This window comes from Cyprinus carpio, chromosome B11, assembly GCF_018340385.1.
Source record: "Cyprinus carpio isolate SPL01 chromosome B11, ASM1834038v1, whole genome shotgun sequence".
NCBI classification, from domain to species: Eukaryota; Metazoa; Chordata; class Actinopteri; order Cypriniformes; family Cyprinidae; genus Cyprinus; species Cyprinus carpio.
In genome coordinates this window covers 23367339-23395143 of record NC_056607.1, presented here as the reverse complement: position 1 = coordinate 23395143, position 27805 = coordinate 23367339, and the positions used below count along the sequence as shown (strand labels likewise).

The 27805-nt window shown below is 36.4% G+C and overlaps 2 long non-coding RNA genes across 2 annotated transcripts; one reads left to right on the top strand and one right to left on the bottom strand.

Annotated features, from left to right (window-relative positions):
- On the bottom strand, positions 1 to 26895 carry LOC122138954. Its single transcript, XR_006155934.1, has 3 exons — positions 26147 to 26895; positions 6014 to 6456; positions 1 to 418 (listed from the first exon to the last, which is right to left on the bottom strand). It is a non-coding gene; the product is annotated as an uncharacterized LOC122138954 (long non-coding RNA).
- LOC122138955 lies at positions 25243 to 27563 on the top strand. Its single transcript, XR_006155935.1, has 3 exons — positions 25243 to 25375; positions 25497 to 25773; positions 27378 to 27563. It is a non-coding gene; the product is annotated as an uncharacterized LOC122138955 (long non-coding RNA).
- The last annotated feature ends 242 nt before the right edge of the window (positions 27564 to 27805 follow it).

Here is a 27805-nt window from a genome sequence, read left to right as displayed (position 1 = left end):
TGAGATTATATATATATATTTATTAATTAACATTTTAAATCAGCTTTAAGTTAAAAGCAGTAAAGCATTTAATTTCTGCTAATCAAACAGATCAGTCTGCCAGCATTAAAAAAAAAAGAAATAAAACATAAGCATACATTAGATCATTCCCTTCAGAGGGTCTGGAAAATACATGTTATTTCTTCCAAAAATCATTGATTTGAGTTGACAGTATCATTGACAGTATGAGTAGATGCATTTGAAGCAGAATAAAACATCTGTTCAACGATGTTGTTCAATGACCTAATTTAATGGAAAGGATAATGACCACTGTTATGATTGCGAGGCCGATACCGAGAGCCACATTGTTCAGGATAAATGCCACTCTGGAGTGGCCCATCGCTAACTCTCGCTGTCCAGTCAAGTTAGCATCTCGAGTCTGTGAAAACAAATGTCAAGCTTATCAAAGTGATTTTGAAAAAAACCCTGAAAAAAAAAATAAAAAATGCTCCTATCCAGAAGCTGGTTTAATAGATTTCATTCCATGCAATTGTAGCCCATTATAAAATGAAATGTTAAAGAAATCAAACAGCTGCCAATTTTAATATCATATTATATTGAGTTAAATGTAATAAAAGTAAATTAAATTTAACAAAATCTTTTATCATCCAATTTGGCTTATATACGGTAGGTCATTTTTATGAAACATCCAGTTAAGAAAATATTATTTTCAATACATTTTGTATGATGTAAGTGCTAAATTGTGCTAAAGTGTCTTAAGTCTCTTAATGCATGTTTTTTTTCCTTCTGGAGCATAAGTAAACGTTTGAACCTTCTGTAATAGTTGCATATGAGTCCCTTAGCTGTCCTCAGTGTGAAAAGATGGATATCAAAGTCATTCAGTCATTGTTGGAAAGGGTTCAATTACACAAAAATGCTGTAAAACCACAGAATTTGTGACCTGATGGATTTTTCTGAAGAACAGCAGGCAGTTTAACTGTTCAGGACCAACAAGGGACTCATGAACAACTATCACTAAACAAACAAAAAAGAGAGAAAAAAAAAAAAAAAAAAAAAAAAAAAAAACTGTCGATCATTCAGGTAACAACAAAGTATTAAGAATCAAGTGTATGTACACTTTTGAACGGGGTCATTTTTATAAATTCAACTATTATTTTCTGTAGTGGAATATATGTAAACATCTTTTATGTAAAATGTCTCATTTTTCTCAGTAAATATATTTCTAAAGGTGCTGTCGACATGAAATTTTCACCAGATGTCAGTAACAACCCCAGTAATCCAAACAAAGAAAACGAATTAAATATAAGTTAAATAGAAATTAAGTAATGTGTAATAAAATGGAATGACACAAGGAATAAATATTGAACTACTGAAATTTAATACGTCATACAAAAACCTTTGTTGGAAATGACAGATTCAAGACGCCTCCTGTATGGAGAAACTAGTCACATGCATTGGTCAGGTGTGATTTTGGCCCATTCTTCCACAGTCTTCAAATCTCGAAGGTTCTGTGGGCCTCTTCTATGAACGCTGATACTTAGTTCTTATTAGGGGCCAAGCACCGAAGGTGCTTAGGCACCTATTGTATCCGTTAGCGTGATTTTTTCTTCCGCCGCAAGTCTATGGCAGCCCATAGAACCGCTTGCGGGAAAGTTGTGAAATTTGGCATCATGATAGAGCACAGTGTCAACATTAACAATAGCAAATTTGGAGTCTCTAACTCAAACTCATTAGCGCCACCACTTGTCCAAAATTTCACTAATGTTTATGCTAATAACTTTTGAACCGTAAGGCACAGAAGGACAATTATTCTTTCCCCTGAATCCTTGGCTCATGCCGAACCTAAAAAACCAAAAAATTCTAAAATCGCAATTTTTAATTTTTCCAAAAACCTAAATTTTCCAAAAAACATACTATACCGAACTCGTACTAGACAGTCCGATTTTCACGAAATTTGCCTCAGGTCATTTTCAGATGATGCTGGCAAAAAGTTATGGAATTCAAGTTGATTCATCCAATCGTTCTCGAATACCACGCGAACAAATTCTACGAAAAGCACGCAAAAATGCTTGTGAGGCTATAACTCTGCAAAGGTTTGGCGTATTGAGACCAAACTTGGTGTGTGTTATAACAGGCATGTCCTGAGACTACCTGCAGTGTTTCGACACAGCACCACCTAGTGGTCAGGAGATATGAAAAATGCATATTTTTGCTTATAACTTCTGAATGGTTTGGCGAAAAAATCACAAAACTGGTCTCTTTAGATTCGGTGGGTCACGTCGAGTCAAATGATATCCAATTTTCCCATGTCAGCCATTTTAGGCGGCGGCCATTTTGAATTATGTTCTAAAATGCTGTATTTTTTGAACGCATTATCAAAAAACCAAAAAAATAATTACAAAAATGTTCGACTCCATGCCCTGATGTGACTCAAAAAGTTTGGGGGCAGCGCCACCTTGTGGTCAAAAGTTATGATGAAATTTAGAAAAATGCTAATAACTTTTGCTTACATTAGCCTATTGTAATCGGACTGATGTTGTTAGATTCCTTGGATCATGTCGAGAACACCGATACCAATTTTACCAATATTGGCTAAACATCCTGTCCGCCATTTTGATTCATGTTGTCAACCTACTTTTTCAAACTCCTCCTAGACCGTTGGTCCGATTTTTACCAAATTTGCCTCGGATCATCTTCAGACAAAGCTGGCAAAAAGTTATGGATTTCGTGTTGCTACACACAACGATTTTCGTTTAGCACATGAACGAATTTGCTGGAAAGATGCCATACTGTGTCTGAGAGCTGTATCTCTGTAAAGGTTTGACATATTTACACCAAACTTTGTATGTTCCATTGTCACCTAACACTGACCACGGCACATCAATTTGGTAACAGCGCCACCTTTTGGCAAAGAGTAATAAATCATTCATTAACCTTTAATTATAAAATTTCCAAAAATGCTAATAACTTTTGATTGCATTAGGCTATTGTAATGAAACTGGTATCAAAATCTTCCTTGGGTCGTGCCGACAACAGAAATATCAATTTTTTATAGGAAATCTGAACTCCCTGTCCGCCATTTTGATTTATGTTAAAATCCTACTTTTTCTAACTCCTCCTCAACTGTTGGTCCGATATTCACCAAAATCGAGTCAGATAATCTTCAGACTGTGCTGACAAAAAGTTATTCATTTCGTGTCGATTGACAAAACCGTTTTCATACAGCACCGTTACAGATTTTAGGCACAGTGTTGGTTAAATTTTCACCAAAATCGAGCCAGATTATCTTCAGACTGTGCTGACTAAAAGTGATGGATTTTGTATTGATAGACAAATCCGTTTTCGCATACCACAGCAACGAATTTGAGGCATGATGCCAAAATGGCACTTGTAGCTGTATCTCTGCAGTGCTTTGGCATATTGACACTAAACTTTGTGTGTGTCATTGTCAACTCAAACAGAACACACCACATCGATTTGATAACAGCATCACCTATTGGTCACACTTGATAAGCCAATAAATCACTCTACTAGAGGTTGTATTTATGATTTTTCCACCATTACAATTACAATCATCCTAAAATTGCTTTTATTGCTCATTATTGCATTTGGTCTGATGCTCCATGCCATGCTTAGCTCCTCAACTTGCTTCTGGAGTGCTTGGCCCCGTAATTGCTGCTTGCAGCTATATTTTTCTATTGGATTCAAGTCAGGTGATTGGCTGGCCATTCTAGCATTTTTCTTTTTTTTTCTGAAGCCAATTGAGAGTTTTCTTGGCTGTGTTTGGGACAGGATTGCTTTCTAATTAGGTGCCTAAGCACCTATTGTATCCGTTAGCGTGATTTTTTTCTTCCGCTGCAAGTCTATGGCAGCCCATAGAACCGCTTGAGGGAAAGTTGTGACATTTGGCACACTGATAGAGGACAGTGTCAACATTAACCATAGCAAATTTGGAGTCTCTAACTCCAACTCTCTAGCGCCATCACTTGTCCAAAATTTCAATATCTTTATGCTAATAACTTTTGAACCGTAAAGCACAGAAGGAAAATTCTTTTTTCCTCTGAATCCTTGGCTCATGCCGAGTCGAATGAACCCCAAAAATCGCAAGGTTTAGTTTTTTCGCTATTTTCAATTGTTCGAAAAACCTACTTTTTCGAACTCGTCCTAAACGTTTACTCCGATTTTCACGAAAATTGGCTCAGATCATCTTCAGATGATGCCGGCAAAAAGTTATGGATTTCATGTTGCTACATGCAACGGTTTTCGTTTAGCACATGAACGAATTTGCTGGAAAGATCCCAAACTGCATCTGAGAGCTGTATCTCTGTAAAGGTTTGACATATTTACACCAAACTTTGTATGTGCCATTGTCACCTCACACTGACCATGGCACATCAATTTGGTAACAGCACCACCTATTGGTCAAGAGTAATAAACAATTCATTAACCTTTAATTATAAAATTTCCAAAAATGCTAATAACTTTTGATTGCATTAGGCTATTGTAATGAAACTGGTCTCAAAATATTCCTTGGGTCGTGCCGACAACAGACATATCAATTGTTTAGTAGGAAATCTGAACTCCCTGTCCGTCATTTTGATTTATGTTAAAATCCTACTTTTTCTAACTCCTCCTCAACTGTTGGTCCGATTTTCACCAAAATCGAATCAGATCATCTTAAGACTGTGCTGATAAAAAGTTATGCATTTCGTGTCAATTGACAAAACCGTTTTCATACAGCACCGTTACAAATTTTAGGCACGGTGCCAAAATGGTTCTGAGGCTATATCTCTGCAAAGCTTTGACATATTTGCACCAAACTTTGTATGTGTCATTGTCACCTCACACTGACCATGCCACATCAATTTGGTAACAGCGCCACCTATTGGTCAAGAGTAATAAACCATTCATTAACCATTAATAATTACATTTATAAAAATGATAATAACTTGTGATTGCATTAGCCTATTGCAATGAAGCTGGTCTCAAAATATTCCGTGGCTTGTGCCGACAACATAGATACCAAATATGCCAGAGTAAGCTGAACTTCCTTTCCGCCATTTTGATTTATGTTGAAAACCTACTTTTTCGAACTCCTCATCAACGGTTAGTTCAATTTTCACCAAAATCAAGCCAGATGATCTTCAGACTGTGCTGACAAAATGTTATGGATTTTGTATCGATAGACAAAACCGTTTTCGCATACCACAGCAACGAATGTGAGGCATGATGCCAAAATGGCACTTGTAGCTCTATCTCTGCAATGCTTTGGTATATTGACACCAAACTTTGTGTGTGTCATTGTCAACTCCCACAGAACACACCACATCGATTTGATAACAACGCCACCTATTGGTCACACTTGATAAGCCAATAAATCACGCTACTAGAGGTTGTATTTATTTTTTTTCCACCATTACAATTACAATTATCCTAAAATTGCTTTTATTGCTCACTGTTGCATTTGGTCTGATGCTCCATGCCATGCTTAGCTCCTCAACTTGCCGCTGGAGTGCTTGGCCCCGTAATTGCTGCTTGCAGCTATATTTAGTGATAGATTTCTGCTTGTGTCTTGGCTTTCCATGCCTTTTTCCACCTCCCTTTCTTCATGTGTTCAGTACTTTTTCCCTAGGGCCATTCCATTTTTATTACACACGACAATTTCAGAAATTATTTGTTTTGTTTTCTTTGCATATACTGATATTTGGTGAAAATTTAGTCAACAGCAACTTTAGAAATATATTTACTGAAAAAAATGGTGATGTGCTTAATACTTATTTTATCCACTTTATATATGTATATATATATATATATATATATATATATATATATATATATATATATATATATATATAGTCAGAAAAGAAACGTAATAAACATATAAAATTGCATCAGGGTTTTAGATCAAATGCATGTTGCCAATTCAATAAATTGAATTGCTTGATTTATGGGATTGTTTGAATGAGATACACAGATATGAAGCAGAAAAAGTCCTACTAGAATGAAGACTTACGTTGCATGAGTAGATGATAGCAACGATGCCCAGAGGTAAACAGCAGCACAGCATGGTAAAGATGGAGTAGCCCAAGTAATCTGGCACCGCAGCAACTGGCCTTTGACTCATGACCACAACAGGCTGAACCAATGGTGCAGCGGGCTGAACAACTGTTACAGTGGGCTGAATCAATGGTACAGCGGGCTGAACATACGTTACAGCGGGCTGAACCACCGATACAGCAGGCTGAACGGAGACCCCAGTCACTGCTACTGCTGGTGTTGGTATTTGTATGTTCATTTCTTCTTGTTCTACTGTAAGTGCTTTAAATGATCTTGATGGTTTTTCTTTTTCGTTTTGTGCTCAGCTGAGATGCTCCTCGTTGGACACTGGTTCCTCTGCAGTGAGTCTTGTGCTTGTATGAATTTTGTCTTCTGATGGTGATGTATAGATGCAGGAATCTATTGGGAAGTGGTTTTGTCATTTTGTTTATGTTTTTTAAGGATAAGGATGTCAGAGACATTTAACATTGTTTTGACATTTGCATGAGCTTCTACTAGGGTTGCAAAGGAGTGGAAAATTTCTTTCCATGGGAACTTCATCTAGGGAATTTTTTATTTTGAAAATGAATTTTATTAAAGGGGTCATATGATGCTGCTAAAAAGAACATTATTTTATGTGTTTGGTGTAATAACGTGTTTATGCTCAAAAAACACATTATTTTCCACATACTGTACATTATTGTTTCTCCTCTATGCCCCGCCTTCTGAAACACGCCAATTTTTACAAACCTCATCCCTCTGAAAAGCGAGGTGTGCTGTGATTGGCCAGTTATCCAGCGCATTGTTATTGGCGAGCCTGTCCTCCAACAAAAAACGACCATATAGGTCGTTTGTGCAAGCACCTTATTACGACCTATATTTACGTTTTAAAGTTAAGCAGCCTCTAGCGGGCGTAAAAATAATGACAGTATTGCGTTGCGTCTGTCATCATGAAATGACGTATAACGTCATTACCAATCAAAACACATGTTTATTTAAATGCAATGTGTGGACTTTTTACACCGATCTCACAGTAATTCGTACATATTTTACTAGGTGGCTTATTCGTTCGAATGACCACACCTAACCCCACCCCCTAAACCTAACCCTCACAGAAATCATGCTAAATTATGATTTATTGAGCATATACATTTTACGTGCACGTCCGTTCTCTGGGATCGAACCCATGATAGCATGATTGCATATCAAGGTATAACACAATAATCTACCAACTGAGCTACACGAAACGTAAACCACAGTGCAAATAAAAGAGTACAAAACATTAATATGAAAACGTCCTTTTGCCGATAGGGGCGCAATTGTAGTATACGCTCTGATGGGTCATATTTCAGGGATTTGGACAAACGACCTATACGAGCGTATTAGTTGGAGGACAGGTTGTTATTGGCCAAATGCCTCAAGCGTGAGATGGAAATGTTATGCCTCTTACCATATTGTGATGCCCTGTCCAGCCGGAGTGACGAGACAAAAACATAAAACCCATTATAAACATGATTCTAGTCATGTCCTCTTTTGGAAGGCAAAAACAAAGTAGTTTCACTTTCACAATGAAACAGTGTCACATACCAAGGCCATGAATAAGCAGAGGCTGGAGGCCTAGAGCGAGCCGCGGCCAGTTTGAGTGAGCAGAGGCCGGCCTGAGTGAGCAGAGGTGGGCGGCTTGAGGCAGATTCTACGAAGGAGCGTACCTTGGTCATGCAGCAACCACATGTGAAGACCCGGTGCTGGACGCCGCTTCGTCCACGGTGAAAGCCGATTTGGCGATCCACAGTGCAAAGTTGATGTATTTCCTCAGCGACCAGCATGAATCAGCTTCAGGCATGACAAAGCAGATATTGTCCTCTTTTGGAAGGCCAAACAATGTAGTTTCGCTTTCACATGGCGACGGCGGCAACAACAATACTACAACGAGAATAAAAGGTACGCCTTCTTTCTTTGTGTAAACATCTGGGTGGCATTATGCAAATCTTCCCACATACCGACGTAGACATGTGGGGGCATGTTAGAGCGAGCCGTTTCAGGGGGCGTGGACGAGTCTTAACTTTTAAAAAGAATCTCTTTGGATTTGAGACTTTAGTCTTTGCAACTTCACAGATCTTCTTTATTCACCAAGAGCTTGTAACACTCCAAAGAGAAAGGAAGATTTGAAATCGCATCATATGACCCCTTTAAAGGGAAAACCCCTTGAGATGTTTTGTATTGTAAAACAATACAAAACACAACACATAAGTAATATACACAAAAAAAAAATTAAATAAAAAATCACTTAGACAAACAACAGACAGCTCACTCCCCTAATCATCCACCCACAGTCTACAACTATATTAAACAAACAAAAGCATATACATACAAGAAAACATAAATTTTCATACAAGCATGAAAATCCAAATATGCAAGCACCCTAAAAAATAAATACATTGATAAATAAATAATAAATATAAGTAATTTATCAAAATATAATAGAAAAATAATAGAAATAATAATAAAGTTGATATAACCTAAAGGGGATTCTAAACCTAAAGCAAGTTATTTTCAAGTGAGATAATTAATTTATCTTGAAGAGACAAAATGATGATCTAAGAAAAGAAGGGAGATTGTTCCAATCAAAAGGATCTTTATATTGAAATGACCTACGGCCAACTTCAGTGAGGATTCTACACTGTAAACCCGAACAGTAGTACTAACTTATAAAGATTAACAACACTGCAATTAAAGCGATAGTTCATCCAAAAATGAAAATTGCACAGTATTTATATCGTGTTTTTTTTTTTTTTTTTTTTTTTTTACCTCTGATTCATGCAATGTCCGAACTGTTTGAACTCTTGTGAACGTGCTACACAGCAGCCAGAATCATCTTCTTCTTGTGGCTTAATGGAAGATTGCAGACTTATTAGTGCATTACCGCCACCTATCCTTCAAGTGAACCATTGACACTCCTAAATGAGATTGTAGATAGAGTGTTAATGATCCATTTGAGAGATAGGTGACGGTAATGCACTTATAAGTCTGCGATCCAGCATAAAGCAAGAAGAAGAAGGTGATGTCCCATGCGTTTGCTGTTGTGAAGCGCGTTCACAAGTGTTCTAACAGTTCGGACAAAAAAAAAAAAAACAACTGTATAAATACTGTTCAGTTTCTTGCACAGACCGATCGTTTTGTGCCTTTACACATCAATGTATCGTCACAAGCCGCAGGGTTTAATTTGGATTTGTCTGTGCATGTTTTTTTTCTCTCATAGATTCTGTAACTATTTGCCATGCATTATAGACTGAGAGACTGCAACGACTGGAGCTGAAATTCATAATTTGTGTTCTACTGAAGAAACAAAGTCACCTACATCTTGGATGCCCTGGGGGTAAGCAGATAAACATCGGGGGCAGTCGTGGCCTAACGGTTAGAATGTTGGACTTGCAATCCAAGGGTTGCAAGTTTGAGTCTCGGGCTGGCAGGAATTGTAGGTGGGGGGAGTGAATGTACAGTGCTATCTCCACCGTCAATACCACGAGTGAGATGCCCTTGAGCAAGGCACCGAACCACCAACTGCTCCCCGGGCACCGCAGCATAAATGGCTGCCCGCTACTCCGGGTGTGTGTGTGCGCACTTTCGATGGGTTAAATGCAGAGCATAAATTCTGAGTATGGGTCACCATACTTGGCTGTATGTCACATCACTTACACACTTTTAAAATTTTCATTTTTGGGTGAACTATCCCTTTAAAGTATGTTAAATCGTTGATGCAACTTATAAAAATTACATTTTCTGAACGAGGAATTTGGTTTTATTTTTGTGTGGCTCAAAAGTTTTGAGTAAACTCTTCTATTTAAATTATTATTTTTAAGTTTACTGAGTGACGTAACGTCACGTCGTTGCTCTAACGGACGTTCAGAAGAATTCATTCAACATGGCGGATAATCACAAGCAACCGGAGCAAACTTAATGGAACAACTTGTAAGTGCATTAAAACAACTGTGAAAACGTCTTATTTGCTTTTTGAGTGTTGTAAGAATATCATGATAAAGGAATGTTTTCATTTTTGGGAAACCCTGTTTTTACACAGCGCTGCATTGTGCTAGACGGCAGTAAAGTTAGTTTGACGTTTGACATACATGAGACATTTTTTTTTTTTTTTTTGCCAATTAAAACTCTTTGCGGCTGTTATGTTTTGAGCCCAAACTAACACAGGTAGACATAAATATATGCCCTTTGCATTGCACAAGGCTTAAGCCCAATTTATACTTCTGCGTCGAACCTCTGCCGTAGCTACACTGTAGGTTGTGCGTAGCACGCGTAGCCTACGCCGTAGGCTGACGTGCACCTCTCCAAAAATCTAACAGCGCGTCAATTCTACGTGGACAACAAGCGCAGTGATTGGTCTGCTACAATCCCTCCCTCCGTATGTGCTTGAGTTTTGTGTGTTTATGTGCACGTTAATATATTTTAATGTTACACCTTCTTATATAAAATAAAACAAAGCAAAGAACAAGTGTCTTTTAATTTATTATACTACAGAGCATTATACATCAATAGTTGTCCGCAACAAAAAATTTGATCTGCCGTGGTACAAGTCCTTGTGGAGATGGAAAAAATGCCATATCTTCTCCTGTTCCATTGTTGTCTCCTTTTGTAGTTTTAAATAATGATTTAATAATTTGATATTTATTTTCTGCCGTCACAGCTATAATGATTCTCCGACGAGCTGCTTCTTCGGCTTTTGTCGTGGTACTGCAGGTTACACCAGCAACATGCCCGTGGACACTGCAGACTAGCGGTTTGCACATGTACTGCACGTCGACGTGGACAACAACGCAGAAGTATAGATAAAAACTGACGCATAGCCTACGGCGTAGGTCCGACGCAGAAGTATAAATCAGCCTAAATTTCTAGGGGTAAAAAGTAAAAAATTAACCATTTAAATTAATTAAACAATTTAATTACGTTACATTATAATATAAAACCAATATTAAAATGTTCGGAAAAACATTCCTGTTATTTCACAAAGCTCCGTTTTTGGAATTACCATTTTATGTGTTTTATAATAATTTTACAACTTTTAATATATGCAGAAAAATAAATGGATTAAACAACAACACCATTTAATATAAAGGCATCAAACCAACTGTAAAATATTCAGAATATTGTTCCCTATGATGGTTTGGTTTTCCAGATTATGCCTTTATTGTTTTTACATACAGTACTGAAACCATATTTTTCATGTTTTATATACTGTACCCACTTAAATTAATTAAACTGTGACGCCGTTTGAGAAAAATGTATCAAACCAACTGTACAAATCTCTAAATTTTATTCCCTATAATGCACAAGGCTTAGTTTTTCTGATTATGCCTTTACTGTTTTTTTATATATAGTACTGAATCCATATTTTTAATGTTTTATATACTGTACCCACTTAAATTATTTGAACTCTGATGCTCTTTAAGATAAAGGTATCAAACCAACTGTAAAAATCTCTAAATATTATTCCCTATAACGCTCAAAGCTTGGTTTTTAGATTATTAATCTTTTTTTTTTTTTTGACAGTACTGAACCCATTTATATCCATGAAACATGAACACCATTTAAGCTAAAGATAACACACCAACTGTATATTTTTCAGCTCATTAATCTGATGTTTCTTATATAGAGTACTGAACTTTTAATTTTTTTTAGACAGTCGTGAAACCCACTTCAATACATTAAACTGGAACACCATACATACATGCATATACATACATACACACACACACACACACACACAAACAACACACACACATATATATATATATATATATATATATATGAACAGTTTATTTGCAAAAATCATGTTTTTTATTATGTTATCGTTTTTATTGTGTTAGATAACTGGTTTTTAGTTATTTTTTAGCTTAATCAAAATAACCCAACTGCAATTTGATTGCAATCTTTATATATATATATATATATATATATATATATATATATATATATATATATATACATATATATAGTGTTACTATATAGTGTTACACATGCATGAAAATGTATTTCGTTTCTCAAGTAATGGCGTGTACTAATTACGGCTGCCCCCTAGTGGCCAAAAGTTTTGTTATGTTTCTTTGTTTATTAGGTGCCGATTTCATTCACCTCTGCTCCTTATGAGCTGAGCGGTATAAATGCTGTTGTGACGCTGGAAGCAGTTGCGGGACTTTTGCAGGCAACTAGAGGAAAACTGGACCAGGGTGTAATGTTAAAATTGCTCCGAAGCATAGAACATTAAAAGAAAATTCCTCTCTCTCCCGCGCTCTCTCCTGACCCCGGCGCTTCTTCAGAGTGAGACGAGGACACAGGTTCTCTTGCCTCCGGCGATATGCAGACAGAGAGCGCCGCCTCTGAACGCTCCTTGCGCGATGACAAAGCGTTTGGGGAGTTACTCGAGGTCGTGACTAATGCGGTGGCCAGGCTTAAGTTAGACTGGCGACAAGAGGAAGAGAACCCTAAGCACTCTAAATTAGAATTTCCCTTTTTTCCCAGATCTCCATAATGAGTTATCCCATTCATGGAATAAGCCTTACTCTTTGCGTATTTTTGTCCCCATGACATCAATTTATTCGACTATCGTGGGTGCTAAGGCGCAGGGATATGTGGCGATGCCTCAGGTAGAAGAGACGCTCGCGGGCTATCTCTCCCCTGGGAGTTCATCATCACTTAAAAAGCTAACTCTCCCCACCAAGCTGTGCAAAGTAACATCGTCGCTGGTGGGGAAGGCATTTCAAGCATTGGACCAGGCTGGTGCTGCCCTCCACACCATGGCGGTTCTGCAGCCCTACCAGGCTGACCTGCTGAAGAACCTGAGCACGGGCAGGAGTGTTAGTGAGGAGGCATTTTCAGAACTGCGCCGAGCCACAGATCTGTCTCTTCGTGCGACCAAGCAGACGGCCCGTGCCATTGGCCGTTCTATGGCTGCAATGGTTCCCACGGAGAGACATCTGTGGCTCAACCTCACAGGCATCAAGGATAGGGACAAAGTGTTCCTCCTTGATGCCCCCATGTTGCCCTCTGGCCTATTGGTGATTCCATGAATACCGTTGTCACTAGGTTCAGGGAGGCCAAGAGACACGCAGAAGCTTTTGATAAATTTCTTCCCCGCCGTGCTCAGAAGTCAGGGCTGTCGGCCACCCAGCCCCAACCCATTCCGGTCTCTCTGCGGCGAGAGTTGCAGAAGCAGAGTGTGGCGAGCCGTATGAGCTCAACAGCCCAGCAAGAGGCCGGATCTGAGGACGAATATTTTGTCAAAAGAAATCCTGAGGGTCAAGCGCCCTGGGCCGTGGGGGTGTGCCCCCCCGGGGAGGGGCGCGAGAAGTTCCAACAGAAAGTAGATGCTCCTTCCTGGCACCCTCAGGCCTCCAGCGAAATGTTAAATTCTCTGTTGCCTCCTGGTGCACTTAATCAATGACGTATTCACAGAGGTTATTTAAGCCAATTCTTGGCGTGTTTGACACACATGCTTCACAACCGGTCGAACAAAGAATGTTCTCATTAGCGCTAATGAGCGCAGCATATCGTTCCCGCTTTTTCAGGGAACAGGGTTACAGTCAAGTTACCTGAGACGTTTTTATTGTAAAACAACAGGACATTTGATTGCAAACTGTCCGGTCCTCAAAAAAAAGTCAAATACAAAACCTGTCGGTTTAGCATCGGTTGACTTGAGGACGAAGCACGCTGACGTCTCCTTAGAAAGCTGCGTATGCAACTGATTATGAACCTTTCCTGCATGATGGAACCGTGATTGTTCCCGGTATGTGTAAGCCTGTACCTGTTTGTATTCTCAGAGATACAGGTGCAGCTCAGTCATTTATCCTGGAAGGAGTACTGCCCTTGTCCAGGGAAACTGCCACTGGTAGCGCAGTAATTGTCTGAGGTTTTGAAATGGTGGTTATGGAGGTGCTATTACACACAAATCCACCTGGAGTCAGACTTGGTGTCAGGAGACGTGGTTGTTGGTGTTCGACCATCTCTTCCAGTTCCTGGCATAACCTTCATATTAGGTAATGATTTAGCTGGTGGTAATGTGTGGTGTTGCCGTGTGCGAAATGTCTTGCCTGAAGTGATTCCCATTCCTCTTGTGTCGGCCACGGGGGAGTGCAAAAAGGATTATCCTGATATTTTCTCTGCATGTGTAGTTACACGCTTTATGTGGAAGTCGGATAGTCTCACCTCAAAAGAACTAGATTTGACTGATACTTTCCTTGCGACTGAAAGCAAAATGTTTACAGTGTCCTCAAAGGAAAAATCAGATTTGTCTCTTTTGTCTGGAAAGAAAGAATATTTTAAAAGTTTGGACGTTCCGTTAACGCGCAATGAATTAATTGAAGCACAAAAGTCGGATTCTTCTATCGCCCCATTGTTCGAAACAATTCAACCAGAGAAAGAAATTCAGAATCCATCTCAGGGTTACTTTCTCAAAAATCTAGTTTTGATGAGAAAATGGTCACCTCGTAATATTTGTGAAGAAGAAAATTCCATCACTCAAATTGTAGTGCCAGAAATGTACCGCGACATGATTTTAAGTCTGGCACACAAAGCTTCCACTGGTCATTTAGGCATGACAAAAAATTATAACCGAATTTTGCTAAATTTTTAATGGCCCGGTCTTAAGAAAGACGTATAACGGTATTGTCAATCTTGTCACGTGTGTCAAGTGGTTGGTAAGCACAACCAAACTATCCAACTTGCTCCACTATATCCCATCTCTTCGGTGGGTGAACCTTTTGAGCACATTTTACTGGACCGTGTAGGGCTGCTTCCGCGATCAAAGGCTGGTCACCGCTATATTTTGACGATAATGTGCACGGCTACGCATTTTCCAGAAGCGGTTCATTTGCGTTCTATTAAGGAAAGAGCGATTGTCAAGTCACTCGTTAAATTCTTCACTCTTTTTGGGTTGCTGAAAATAATTCAAAGTGACCAGGGAACAAATTTCACTTCTTGTACCTTTTCTCGGCTGCTTAAAAAGCTTAACATCCAGCATAACATTTCCAGTGCCTATCATCCTGAGAGTCAGGGTGTGCTGGAGAGGTACCACCAAACATTGAAATCGATGACACATGCTTATTGCTTTGAACTTGACCGAGAATGGGAAGAGGGAATGCCATGGTTACTTTTCCCTTCACGTGAAGTAGTGCAGCAATAACTGCGATTTAGCCCTGCAGAGTTGGTTTTTGGCCATAGACCACGGGGACCATTAACCATTTTGAAAGAGAAGGGGCTTGGTGATGCTAAACAGACATCTTTTCCCGAGTATGTGACCAAATTTTGAGGTACGAGGTACGTGAAATGGCGAGAAAAAACCTTGAAAAGGCACAAAGTAAAATGAAGTCTTGGTTTGACAAGAAAGCTAAAAAAAAGTTCTGTTGCGGGTGACAAAGTTTTAGTCCTGTTGCCGGTGTCTGGGGGATTGCTCCAATTTCGATATAGTGCTCCTTATGAAATTAAGACAAAGTTATCGGATCGTGATTGTTATTTATACTCCTGAACGGCGTCAACACACCAGGATCACGAGAGAGAACCGATTGCTAAAAGCTTGCCGAATGTTTCCGTTATGGAATTTAATGTAGCATCTTCAATTGAGTTGGCTGCCTTAGAAGATGTGTGTGAAGAGGGTGAAGTAGGTCCCTCTAGGTGCCAATTTCTGAGGTTTTTAACTTTACATCGGTTACCGAAGAAGAGATCAGAGATATAATTATCAGTTTAAAAGACTGATAACCAGGACATGATATGATTGACAGTAAATTATTAAAAGTTATTTACCCTGATATCATTATGCCATTACTCCATATTTTTAATTTTTCCTAGACCAAGGAATAGTGCCTGTAGAGTTGAAAATGGCAAAAATTACACCAGTTTATAAAGAAGATGATCGTGCTATTTTAAACAATTATAGACCAATTTCTGTGTTATCAGTCCTGTCCAAAATTCTTGAAAAACTTGTTTATACAAGACTAATCCAACATTTGGACAAAAATAATATTTTATATGTACACCAATATGGTTTTAGGAAACACCATTCCACTTATATGGCACTTGTCCATTTTTGACTGAGCTATAAAAAGCAAAAGATAGAAAAGAAAATACTATAGGTATTTTTTTTGGATCTCTCAAAAGCATTTGATACCGTTTACCATTTAATTCTGTTAAAAAAACTTTCGTATTACGGTATACGGAATAAATCACTACTCTGGTTCACTAGTTATTTTTTAGATCGGTATCAAACTGTCAACTATAATGGGACAGAATCCCCTCCCCTTCCTCTACAGTGTAGTTTACCAGAGGGATCCATCTTGGGTCCCTTGTTATTTTTATAATATAATAACCACCCAAAAAACTCAAAAAAAAAACCAAAAAAAATATTATCAGAAGACAAAAACAAATTTAACTCACCACCATAAAACCCCTGAAATTTAATAAAAGTAGTTAATGGACTTGGTTCAAGTCCAACAAACTGTCACTAAACATAAAAAAAACAAGTTATATATTGTTCGGTACCAAGTCTGATTCACTTAATTCCTCAATGAAAATTCAAATTGATGATATCTCCATTAACAATGTTAGATCTGCTCGTTTCCTCTGTGTTATACTAGATGACTCTTTATCTTGGAAACCGCACATTAGTGCCACAAGTACAAAAATAGCCAAAGTAGTCGGTATATTAGGTAAAATACGGCACCTGATTAACAAAAAAGTTTCAGTCATGTTGTATTACTCAATGTTGTACCCATATATAAATTACTGCAATGTTGCTTGGGCTAGTACCCACCCAACTAAACTGGAATCTATTTTTCGACTTTAGAAGCGAGCTTCAAGAATAATATTTTGTGTAAATCGTAGACACCCTTCCCAATCACTGTTTACTCAGGCAAGTATTCTTACTGTTTATCAAGTAAATCAACTTCAAATTGCTTTATTCGTTTATAGTTCTATAAAAAAAGTTATTTCCCCAGCATCTTTGTAATATTTTTATTTTTAATAATGAATTTCATCAGTATCCAACTCGTAGTGGTTGTCTTATCAGGCCTCCCTACTCTCGTATGACTCAAACACAGTTTAGTGTATTATATAGAGGGTCAAAAGTATGGAACAGTCTTCCCACATCACTTATTGAGGTTTCTAAAGAACAGTTTAAACAGAGAGTAAAATTGTTGTTATTAAGTTGTTTGAATTTTCCTTATGGGTTTGTGTTTTAATCCCAATTTTACACTGTTTGATAAAATGTTTTAGAATATGTTTTTAATTTATTACATAGAATTTTCTATGGATATTGCCACCAATTAAGCCCCTTGAGGGTTTTTGGCAATTCTCCATCACATTTTTTTTGTGAAAGGTATAATATTGTGTTTTATGCTTTGGTAGTGAAAATAAAATAAATCAAATCAAATCATAGGTGCACAATTGAGGGTAGGCTGGAAAATTTTGAAATGTTTTCTTTGCTATTCGATCATCTTTCCACACTTGTCTCCCACGGAGAAGGTTGACATTCTAGATCTAGTACACAGCTTCCCAGCATTGTTTAACGATGTACCTGGCCAGACGGCCAGACCGTTATTGAACATGAAATTGATGTAGGTTCTGCTCAACCTATCAAACAACATCCATACCATGTTAACTCACTTAAAAGATCTCTTCTGCAAAAAGAGATATAGTACATGTTGGAGAATGACATCACCGAACCCAGCTCCAGTCCATGGAGTTCTCCATGTTTGCTCATTTGTAAGCCTGACAGTACTTATCGTTTTTGCACAGGCTATTGCCGAGTAAATGCCATCACAAAAACTGACTGTTAAATTTTCTCTGAGAAGTTTTTCAGCATTTGCTAGCAGCAAATCTTAACATCAATTTAGCAAAGTGCGAATTTGGTAAGGCTATGTTAGTTTATCTGGGGAAAGTCGTGGGTAGGGGACAAGTTAGACCAGCCATTTATGCCATCTATGATTTCCCGTCTCCAAGTGATCAAAAACAATTGCGACGATTTCTGGGAATGGTGGGTTACTACCGCTCGTTTTGTAAGAACTTTGCGACTGTAGTGTCTCCCCTTACAGATCTCTTAAGTCCCAAGAGAGCATTTGAATGGTCAAATGCGTGTCAAGATGCATTTGAAAATGTCAAGTCCTTACTCATTTCAGCACCAGTGTTGGCAGCGCCACAGTTCTCTAAGCATTTTAGCTTGGCTGTCGATGCCAGTGATGCAGGCGTGGGAGCTGTTCTTCAGCAAAGGGGTACTGATGATATAGAACATCCAGTGTGTTACTTCTCAAAGAAGTTTACGCCCGCGCAGCATAAATATTCAACGATTGAAAAAATAAATATATATATATATATAAATTCACAATTTACATTTATATATTCAAACTTTACAACTATATTTTCGGATTTATCTCTATTTATTCAGACTTTTAACTATATATTCAGATTTCCTTCTATACTTTTACAATTTGAATTACTATATTCAGTTATAACTATATATTCACAATTTGCATTTATATATTCAGTTTTATAACTATATATTTAGATTTACATTTATATATTCAGAATTATAACCATATATTCAGATTTACTGCTATATATTTATAGTTTATATTTATATATTCAGTTATAACTATATATTCACAATTTACATTTATATATTCAGATTTATAACTATATATTCAGATTTACTTCTATATATTCAGACTTATAACTATATATTCAGATTTACATTTATATATTCAGAATTATACGTATATATTCAAATTTGCATTTATATATTCAGACTTATAACTATATATTAAGATTTTAATTTATATATTCAGAATTCTTATTATATATTCAGATTTGCATTTATATATTCAGACACAACAATATATTAAGAATTATTATATAACTATAAATTCATAATATTCAATTATAAAATCAGGCTTATAACTATATATTCACAATTTACAATTATATATTCAGATTTACATCTACATATTCAGATTTGTATAAAATTATTTCCTATATGACACCTCATAATATATATGCACACACACACACATATACATATACAGGTGCATCTCGATAAATTAGAATGTTGTGGAAAAGTTAATTTATTTTAGTAATTCAACTTAAATTGTGAAACTCATGTATTAAATAAATTCAATGCACACAGACTGAAGTAGTCATTGGTTCTTTTAATTCTCAACAAATCTAAACAAATTAGAATATGGTGACATGCCAATCAGCTAATCAACTCAAAACACCTGCAAAGGTTGCCTGAGCCTTCAAAATGGTCTCTCAGTTTGGTTCACTAGGCTACACAACCGTGGGGAAGACTGATGATCTGAAAGTTGTCCAGAAGACAATTATTGACATCCTTCACAAGGAGGGTAAGACACAAACATTCATTGCCAAAGAAGCTTGCTGTTCACAGAGTGCTGTATCCAAGCATGTTAACAGAAAGTTGAGTGGAAGGAAAAAGTGTTGAAGAAAAAGATGCACAACCAACGAGAGAACCGCAGCTTTATGAGGATTGTCAAGCAAAATCGATTCAAGAATTTGAGTGAATTTCATAAGGAAAGGACTGAGGCTGGGGTCAAGGCATCAAGAGACACTACACACAGATGTGTCAAGGAATTTTGCTACAGTTGTCGTATTCCTCTTGTTAAGCCACTCCTGAACCACAAACAACATCAGAGGCGTCTTACCTGGGCTAAGGAGAAGAAGAACTGGACTGTTGCCCAGTGGTCCAAAGTCCTCTTTTCAGATGAGAGCAAGTTTTGTATTTCATTTGGAAACCAAGGTCCTAGAGTCTGGAGGAAGAGTGAAGAAGCTCATAGCCCAAGTTACTTGAAGTCCAGTGTTAAGTTTCCACAGTCTGTGATTATTTGGGGTGCAATGCCATCTGCTGGTGTTGGTCAATTGTGTTTTTTGAAAACCAAAGTCACTGTACCTGTTTACTAAGAAATTTTGGAGCACTTCATGCTTCCTTCTGCTGACCAGCTTTTTGAAGATGCTGATTTCATTTTCCAGCAGGATTTGGCACCTACACTGCCAAAAGCACCAAAAGTTGGTTAAATGATCATGGTGATGGTGTGCTTGACTGGCCAGCAAACTCACCAGACCTGAACCTCAGAGAGAATCTATGGGGTATTGTCAAGAGGAAAATGAGAAACAAGAGACCAAAAAATGCAGATGAGCTGAAGGCCACTGTCAAAGAAACCTGGACTTCCATACCACCTCAGCAGTGACACAAACTGATCGCCTCCATGCCACGCCAAATTGAGGCAGTAAATAAAGCAAAAGGAGCCCCTACCAAGTATTGAGTACATGTACAGTAAATGAACATACTTTCCAAAAGGTCAACAACTATATATAACTATATATATATATTTTTCTTTTTAATTGGTCTTATGAAGTATTCTAATTTGTTGAGATGGTCAACAAATGAATGAATTGAGTGAATTGGTGGGTTTTTGTTAAATGTGAGCAAAAATCATCACAATTAAAAGAACCAAAGTCTTAAACTACTTCAGTCTGTGTGGATTGCATTTATTTAATACAAGAGTTTCACAATTTGAGTTGAATTACTGAAATAAATGAACTTTTCCACGACATTGTAATTTATTGAGATGCACCTGTACTGTATTTTTGTATGTATGTGTGTGTGTATATATATATATATATATATATATTAGTGGTGGGCCGTTATCGGCGTTAACGTGCTGCGTTAACGTGAGACTCTTATCGGGCGATAAAAAAAAATATCGCCGTTAATCTATTCTCAAAGTTGGGTTGGGTTGGGAGTCTATACTACACAAGCTATGATTACTTTCACCGTGATAGTTTAGCGCGGATGTATACCTAGACGAATTGCACTGTAGGGGGCGAGAACGAGTCCTTCGAACCTGTGTGTATGCCTACTGTGAAATTACCAAGCTTCCCAAAAAAAACCTCGACAAGACTCACGCCTGTTTCACACATACTCCGTCTGCAGTGCGTATGCAGTCCGTGTGCATTACGTATGTGGTGCAGAAGCAGCACGGACTCATTGTGCTTTCACTCAGGATGCGTTTGCAGTCTGCTACTGATCCGCGGCTGTTTAGTCCACAAACACAACATTTGTTCATCATACTATATTTCAAACCGTTAAAAAAAAAATTGTGACTATTAAGACAGAACAGTAACAGTATTTCATAATCATAGACATTAGTTTAAACTTAATAAATATAAACAACATATTATTCATGCATTTGACTTCTAGGTTTGTATAATAAGCTGCTCAAGCAACCGGCAAAACATTTAAACACAACAATTAGCCTACTTTTCTTGTTGGGATATCGCAAATATTTAAAATGAAAGCACCACTGACAGAAACAGTCGACTCTCGTGCCTTTTGCATTTAAATCTTTATTACAAGCAATTGCACGGTTCATGAACTTTGTTTTTCTGCTTCCATAAAAGTGCATAGGCCTATATCATGTTGCCTCGTTTATCTAAAGGTGCTCTTTTCTTGTTTTAAACCTAGCCAAAACCCATGTGTTGCGTGTGAAACACACCAGACTTTAATTAGTATACATTTATTGTGAAATTACTGCATTTCCGTGTCAATCCATGTTAATTTTTACCACGAACAATGCGCTGTCATTTTAATTCAGCGCATGCAGCACAGCAAAAATAGACTCGGTACGTGAACGATCGCTGCACTGCTGCAGACGCACCGCTTCTGGAACGCACTGACGGACCACAACCACGTGAACGCTGGAATCCGTTAATATGGGTGTGTAAAAAAAAAATAAAAATGCAACGCATATGCACTGCAGACGGAGTATGTGTGAAACAGGCGTAAGGTTGTTTGCAACTTGTGCAATGCGGAATTAGTTTACTGTAGGAGTTCCTCCAGTCTCAAGTACCACCTAAATGCAAAGCATCCCTTAGCTAATGCGGAAGATGCCGGGCCAAACAATGTAGCGCAGGGGAAGAGTCGTCGTCAAACTACTATGTTTGAGTGCAGCACAGCTCTATCAGTACTAACAAGTACATCTTATTGAATATAATTTGAATGCCTTCGGCAGAATTCAAATGAGCCATTTTAATCTAGATTAATTCCAAGATTACAGTGAGATTAATCTAGATTAAAAAAATTAATCTATGCCCACCACTTTTATATATATATATATATATATATATATATATATATATATATATATATATATATATATATATATATATATATATATTTATATATATATAAATATATATATATATATTCACTACCGACTGAGCCTGGTTTCTCCCAATGTTTTTTCTCCATTCTGTCACTGATGGAGTTTTAGTTCCTTGCCGCTGTTGCCTCTGGTTTGCTTAGTTGGGGACACTTAATTTCCAGTGATATTGTCGACTTGATCTCGACACAGATATTTAAACTGAACTGAGCTTGATGATGACATCACTGAATTCAATGAACTGCCTTTAACTGAAAATTGAATGTTACTATTGCCATTTTGCATTATTGACACACAATTTTCCTAATTAATGCTGTACAGTTGCTTTGACACAATCAGTTTCATTAAAAGCGCTATATAAGTAAAGGTGACTTGACTACCGGTCAAAAGTTTGGGATAAGAACAATTTTATCATGTTTCTTAAGCGAAGAAAGAAGAGTTTCTTAAGCTTATCAAGGCTGCATTTATTTGATCAAAAATACAGGGAAAAATATGTAATATTGTGGAATATTATTATGATGTAAAATAAAGTTTTTCTATTTTAATATAATTTAAAATCTAATTAATTTCTCTGATGCAAAGCTGAATTTTCAGCATCATTACTTCAGTCTTCAATGTCACATGATCTTCAGAAATCATTCTAACATGCTGATTTTATTATCAGTGCTGGAAACTGTTTTGCTGCTTAATATTTTTTTGGAACCTGTCATACTTTTTTCAGGATTCTTTGATGAATAAAAGGTTTAAAAGAAGAGCATTTATTTAAGGTGGAAATATTTTCGAACAATGTACACTATATTTCAAAAGTTTGGGGTGAGTAAATTTTTATTCTTTCTTTTTTTAAAGAAATTAAAACTTTTATTCAGCAAGGATGTGTTAAATTGTTAAGAAGTGATAGCAAAGATTTATATTGTAAGAAAAGATTAATATTTTGAATAAATGCTGTTCTTTAATAAACTTTATTCATCAAAGAATCCTGGAAAAGTATCGCAGTTTCCAAAAAAAATATTTGGCAGCACAACTGTTGGCAACTTTGATAATTCTAATAATAAATCAGCATATAAGAATGATTTCTGAAGGATCATGTGACACTTTATATTGGAGTAATGGCTGATGGAAATTCAGCTTTGTGTCAAAGAAATACATTATGTTTTAAAGTATATTAAAATAGAAGCCATTAATTTATATTGTAATAATGTTTTGCAAAATTACTGTTTTTTTTTCTGTATTTTTGATTAAATAAATGCAGTCTTGTTGAGCAGAGGAGAATTCTTTAAAAAAACATTACATGTCTTACTGATTCCAAGTGTGTGTGTGTGTGTGTGTGTGTGTGTGCGTGTGTGTGTGTGTGAGTGTGTGTGTATGCATGTATGTATGGTGTTCCAGTTTAATGTATTGAAATGGGTTCCAGGACTGTATAAAAAATGCAAAGTTCAGTACTCTGTATAATATATATATATATATATATATATATATATATATATATATATATATATATATATATATATATATATATATATATATATATATATATATTAATGAGCTGAAAAATATACAGTTGGTGTGTTATCTTTAGCTTAAATTGTGTTTAAGTTTCATGGACATAAATGGGTTCAGTACTGTCATACAAAAAAAAAAAATGTAAAAAATAATAATAATAATAATAATAATAATCTGAAAATAGAACCTTGTGCATTATAGGGAATAATATTTAAGGATTTTTACAGTTGGTTTGATCTCAAACTTTAAAACTTTAAAAATTAATTTAAGTGGGTACATTATATAAAACATATGAAAAATATGGATTCAGTATTGTATATAAAAACAATAAAGGCATAATGTGAAAAACCAAGCCTGGTGCATCATTGGAAATAATATTTTGGATATTGTACAGTTGGTTTGATACCTTTATCTCAAATTGTGTCAGAGTTTAATTTAAGTAGGTACAGTATATAAAACCTAAGAAAAATATGGATTCAGTACCATATATAAAAACAATAAAGGCATAATCTGAAAAACTAAGCTATGTGCATTAAAGGGAATAATATTTAGAGATTTTTACAGTAGGTTTGATACATTTATTTCAAACGGCATCAGAGTTTAATTAATTTAAGTGGGCAAAGTATATAAAACGAAAAATATGGATTCTGTACTTTATATAAAAACAGGCATAATCTGAAAATCTAAGCCTTGTGCATTATAGTGAATAATATTCTGAATATTTTACAGTTGGTTTGATGCCTTTATATGAAATGGTGTTGTGGTTTAATGCATTTTTTTTTTGCAGACATTAAAAGTTGTACATTTATTATAAAACACATAAAATTGTAATTCCAAAAACGGAGCTTTGTGCAATAACATGAATGTTTTTCCGAACATTTTAGTATTGGTTTTATATCATTATGTCACATAATTAAATTGTTTAATTAATTTAAATTGTTAATTTTTTACTCCCCCCCCCCCCCCCCCCCCCCCTAGAAATTAAGCCTTGTGCAACGTAAAAGGCATATATTTATGTTTATCTGTGTTAGTTTGGGCTCAAAACATAACAGCCGCAAAGAGTTTATTTGGCTAAAAAAATGAATGTCTAATGAATGTCAAATGTCAAACTAACTTTACCGCCATTTTTCACAGTGCTTTTGAATGCACATTTTGAATGGTATTTTAGCATCACTGCTTATAGTATAATGTTAACATCAAAAATGGGCACTAACGTTAACGTCAGCCAGCATTTTTTTCAGTAAACCCAGTCCTACCAAATGATTTGAATGTCGCTGCTGTTAACTGCGATGTTTAGGGCTGCGGTTCTCAAAAGCATCTTGAGCTAACGTTAAGTCGATTGCAGATAACATTATTAATCAAAAATTAATACTAAAACCAAAACAACAAAATGAATTTTTGGGAAATGCCCAGGTAAATGTGATTTTTGTTTGGTCTGTATTTAAACAACTAGCTGCTAAGAGTATTAACGTTAATCCAAAATTAGGTTAAAGCTAATACACAGACGTGAATTTTGCAATATATTAAATATACAAAAGCAATCTACAAACTTTCTTTAATTGCAGGCTGAGCTGGATGCTGAATCGAAAGAGTGAGCCGTAACACTTAAGGTAACTTCTATTCAGTTGAAGAGCAAGTTGTGTGATGTGTCATCACATAACAGAATACAGACTCGGCTTTTACTTTTCTATATCCATTGTTAGTTATACATTTATTGAGCATGTTTTCTAGGTTTGTGCTGAGTTTCATCATATCAGAGAAAGTGGCACACACCAGCAAGATTTCACAGATGTTGCATGACATTCTAAATGTTTGATCTTCAGGTGAGTGCAAATTCATGAACACTAACTACCTCCATCACTGTCTTCACTGTATATAAAATAAAGTTGGCCTGCTTGTTTAACATGTTTATTTTTATTTTTTGTTTACATGATGTCAACCTGAAACGAGCCCTTCATGCTCTCCCAGTGTACATGTGTGAGGAGAACTGTTCTTCGGGAGATGAAATGTAAGTATTAAGTTAATAGATTAATAGATCTGAAATAGAGTGAGGGAACTATGACGTCAGAACTAGGAAGTGTAATTCGCCACGGGTTCCTTTGAGGTTTTCCTATCGGGTTTTTCAATTTATGAATAAAATAAAGCCTGTGGTAAACATAACTTTACGATATTTCTAAGTATTTTTCTACAATGTAAACGGCACACACTCACAGCCTAAACCTTCTTATTAAAAACATATGTTTTCAAAAAATTAACATAACTGCTTCAAAATTTGTATTTTGGGTATGGATGATGTTATGTTTTTATCCCGAGGGAAATCCATTTAACATCTAATGCACATTCCACATTCTCATCAACAGCTGCAAGTCATTTGTCCTTACCTCTGAGATCGCACCCAAATCTGCTCAGCTGAGTTCAGACTTCTTGAGGCTCGAAAGGAATATTCAGTTCCAGAATAATATGTTGCTCGTAAATAAATTACTCAGAGACTTACTTTGCTTTATTAGTAGACAATAACTCATAAGTAATAAAAAATGAAAATAACAGCGAGTAAGTCTTCACCATCGGAGTGCGGCCCCGCACAAAGCGCTCCTTGGCTTTTTATAGCCTTGCATAAAGTTTGCATCTCTCCTTATTTGGTAGTCTCCTATATTTATACACAGACAGAGTGCATGACGTTTATCACACTTAATACAGAGTGTCAAAAGTACAAATAGAAGAATTCTTAGGATCTATTAGTAAAGCATGCACCTGCTGATAAAAATATCCATAACACCTCTAAAGCATAGTTATAATTATACATTGTCTCAACCACAAAATTCACACTTGTATACACAAGTTTATTGTGAGATGCATGGCCTTCCTCTCCATCATCTAAAAAAAAAAAAAAAAAAAAAACACATTGCAACTTAAACCTCAAAGATTAATACTTATAGAAATGGGAAACAGAAGGTGTGATCAAAACATACATCGTAAACTTCTATAATTTTAGAGCTGGAGCTTTAAGTTTTAATGACTCTAAGTCACTTGTTAATGCTTGCAGCTCAAGATTAATCCTATTATATTCAGCCATCTCTCTTATCAGTTTCATTATTCTCTTATTCAAAGTTTTTCGCATCAGCTTTATTACATTTCTTAACTTGAAATTCATTTTCTGGTATTCCAGGTTTCTTCTTTGTCCGGTGACACCTCTTCCACTTTCACTTGCTTTTTGACTTTTCGGCTTTCTTCCACTTGCAGTCCGTTAATGATGAGATCACCAAAGTCAATATGTATTTTATTTGCGTCACAGTCTCTGTTCCCTATAGAAATTGGTCCAGTAGGGAATTGATCAGAAAATTGCTCTTCCATATTATTAACCGGATTTCCTACAATGTGTATAATTTATGTTGTGCAACAAAACGTAAAAGTATCGTCAAGTTATATTTACCACAGGCTTTATTTTAATTGAAAAACTCCATTATAAAACCCTACAGGAAAATCTAGAAGGAACCCGCGGCGAATTACTCTTCCGAGTTCTCATGTTATTGTTCCCCCACTCTGTTGGCAGTAAATAGAAATGTCTACTTTTAGTCTCTGAAGTTAAAGTTTTACCCTCTGTGCTTATTCCAGGAGGAATTGGGCGAGCCAGACATCACTGACACAAACACCTCTCCTGCTGATTTTGTTATCATGGACAACGAAACCACTACAAGTCCTGCAAGCACTGCAGTTGTGATGAGATGTTCTTCCAGTGTTTGAAATTCATAAATAGTTCATGCGGTTTAAAAAAAGCTGAATAAAAAATCCTCAGTTGTATAGCCACAGTTGTGTGTGTGTGTGTGTGTGTGTGTGTGTGTGTGTGTGTTTTATACTTAAGTGTATTTTTTGAGTTAGTATTTGTATTTAATAAAGCACCACTGCATCAAAATAATTGGTAAATGAAAAAAAAAAACATTACGTATGATAAACAATAATTTTAAGTAGACTGCACTTAAATATTAAGCAAAAACAGATTTAAGCTTTTTAGTTTGACTTAACTGTTATTTATAAGTAATGTT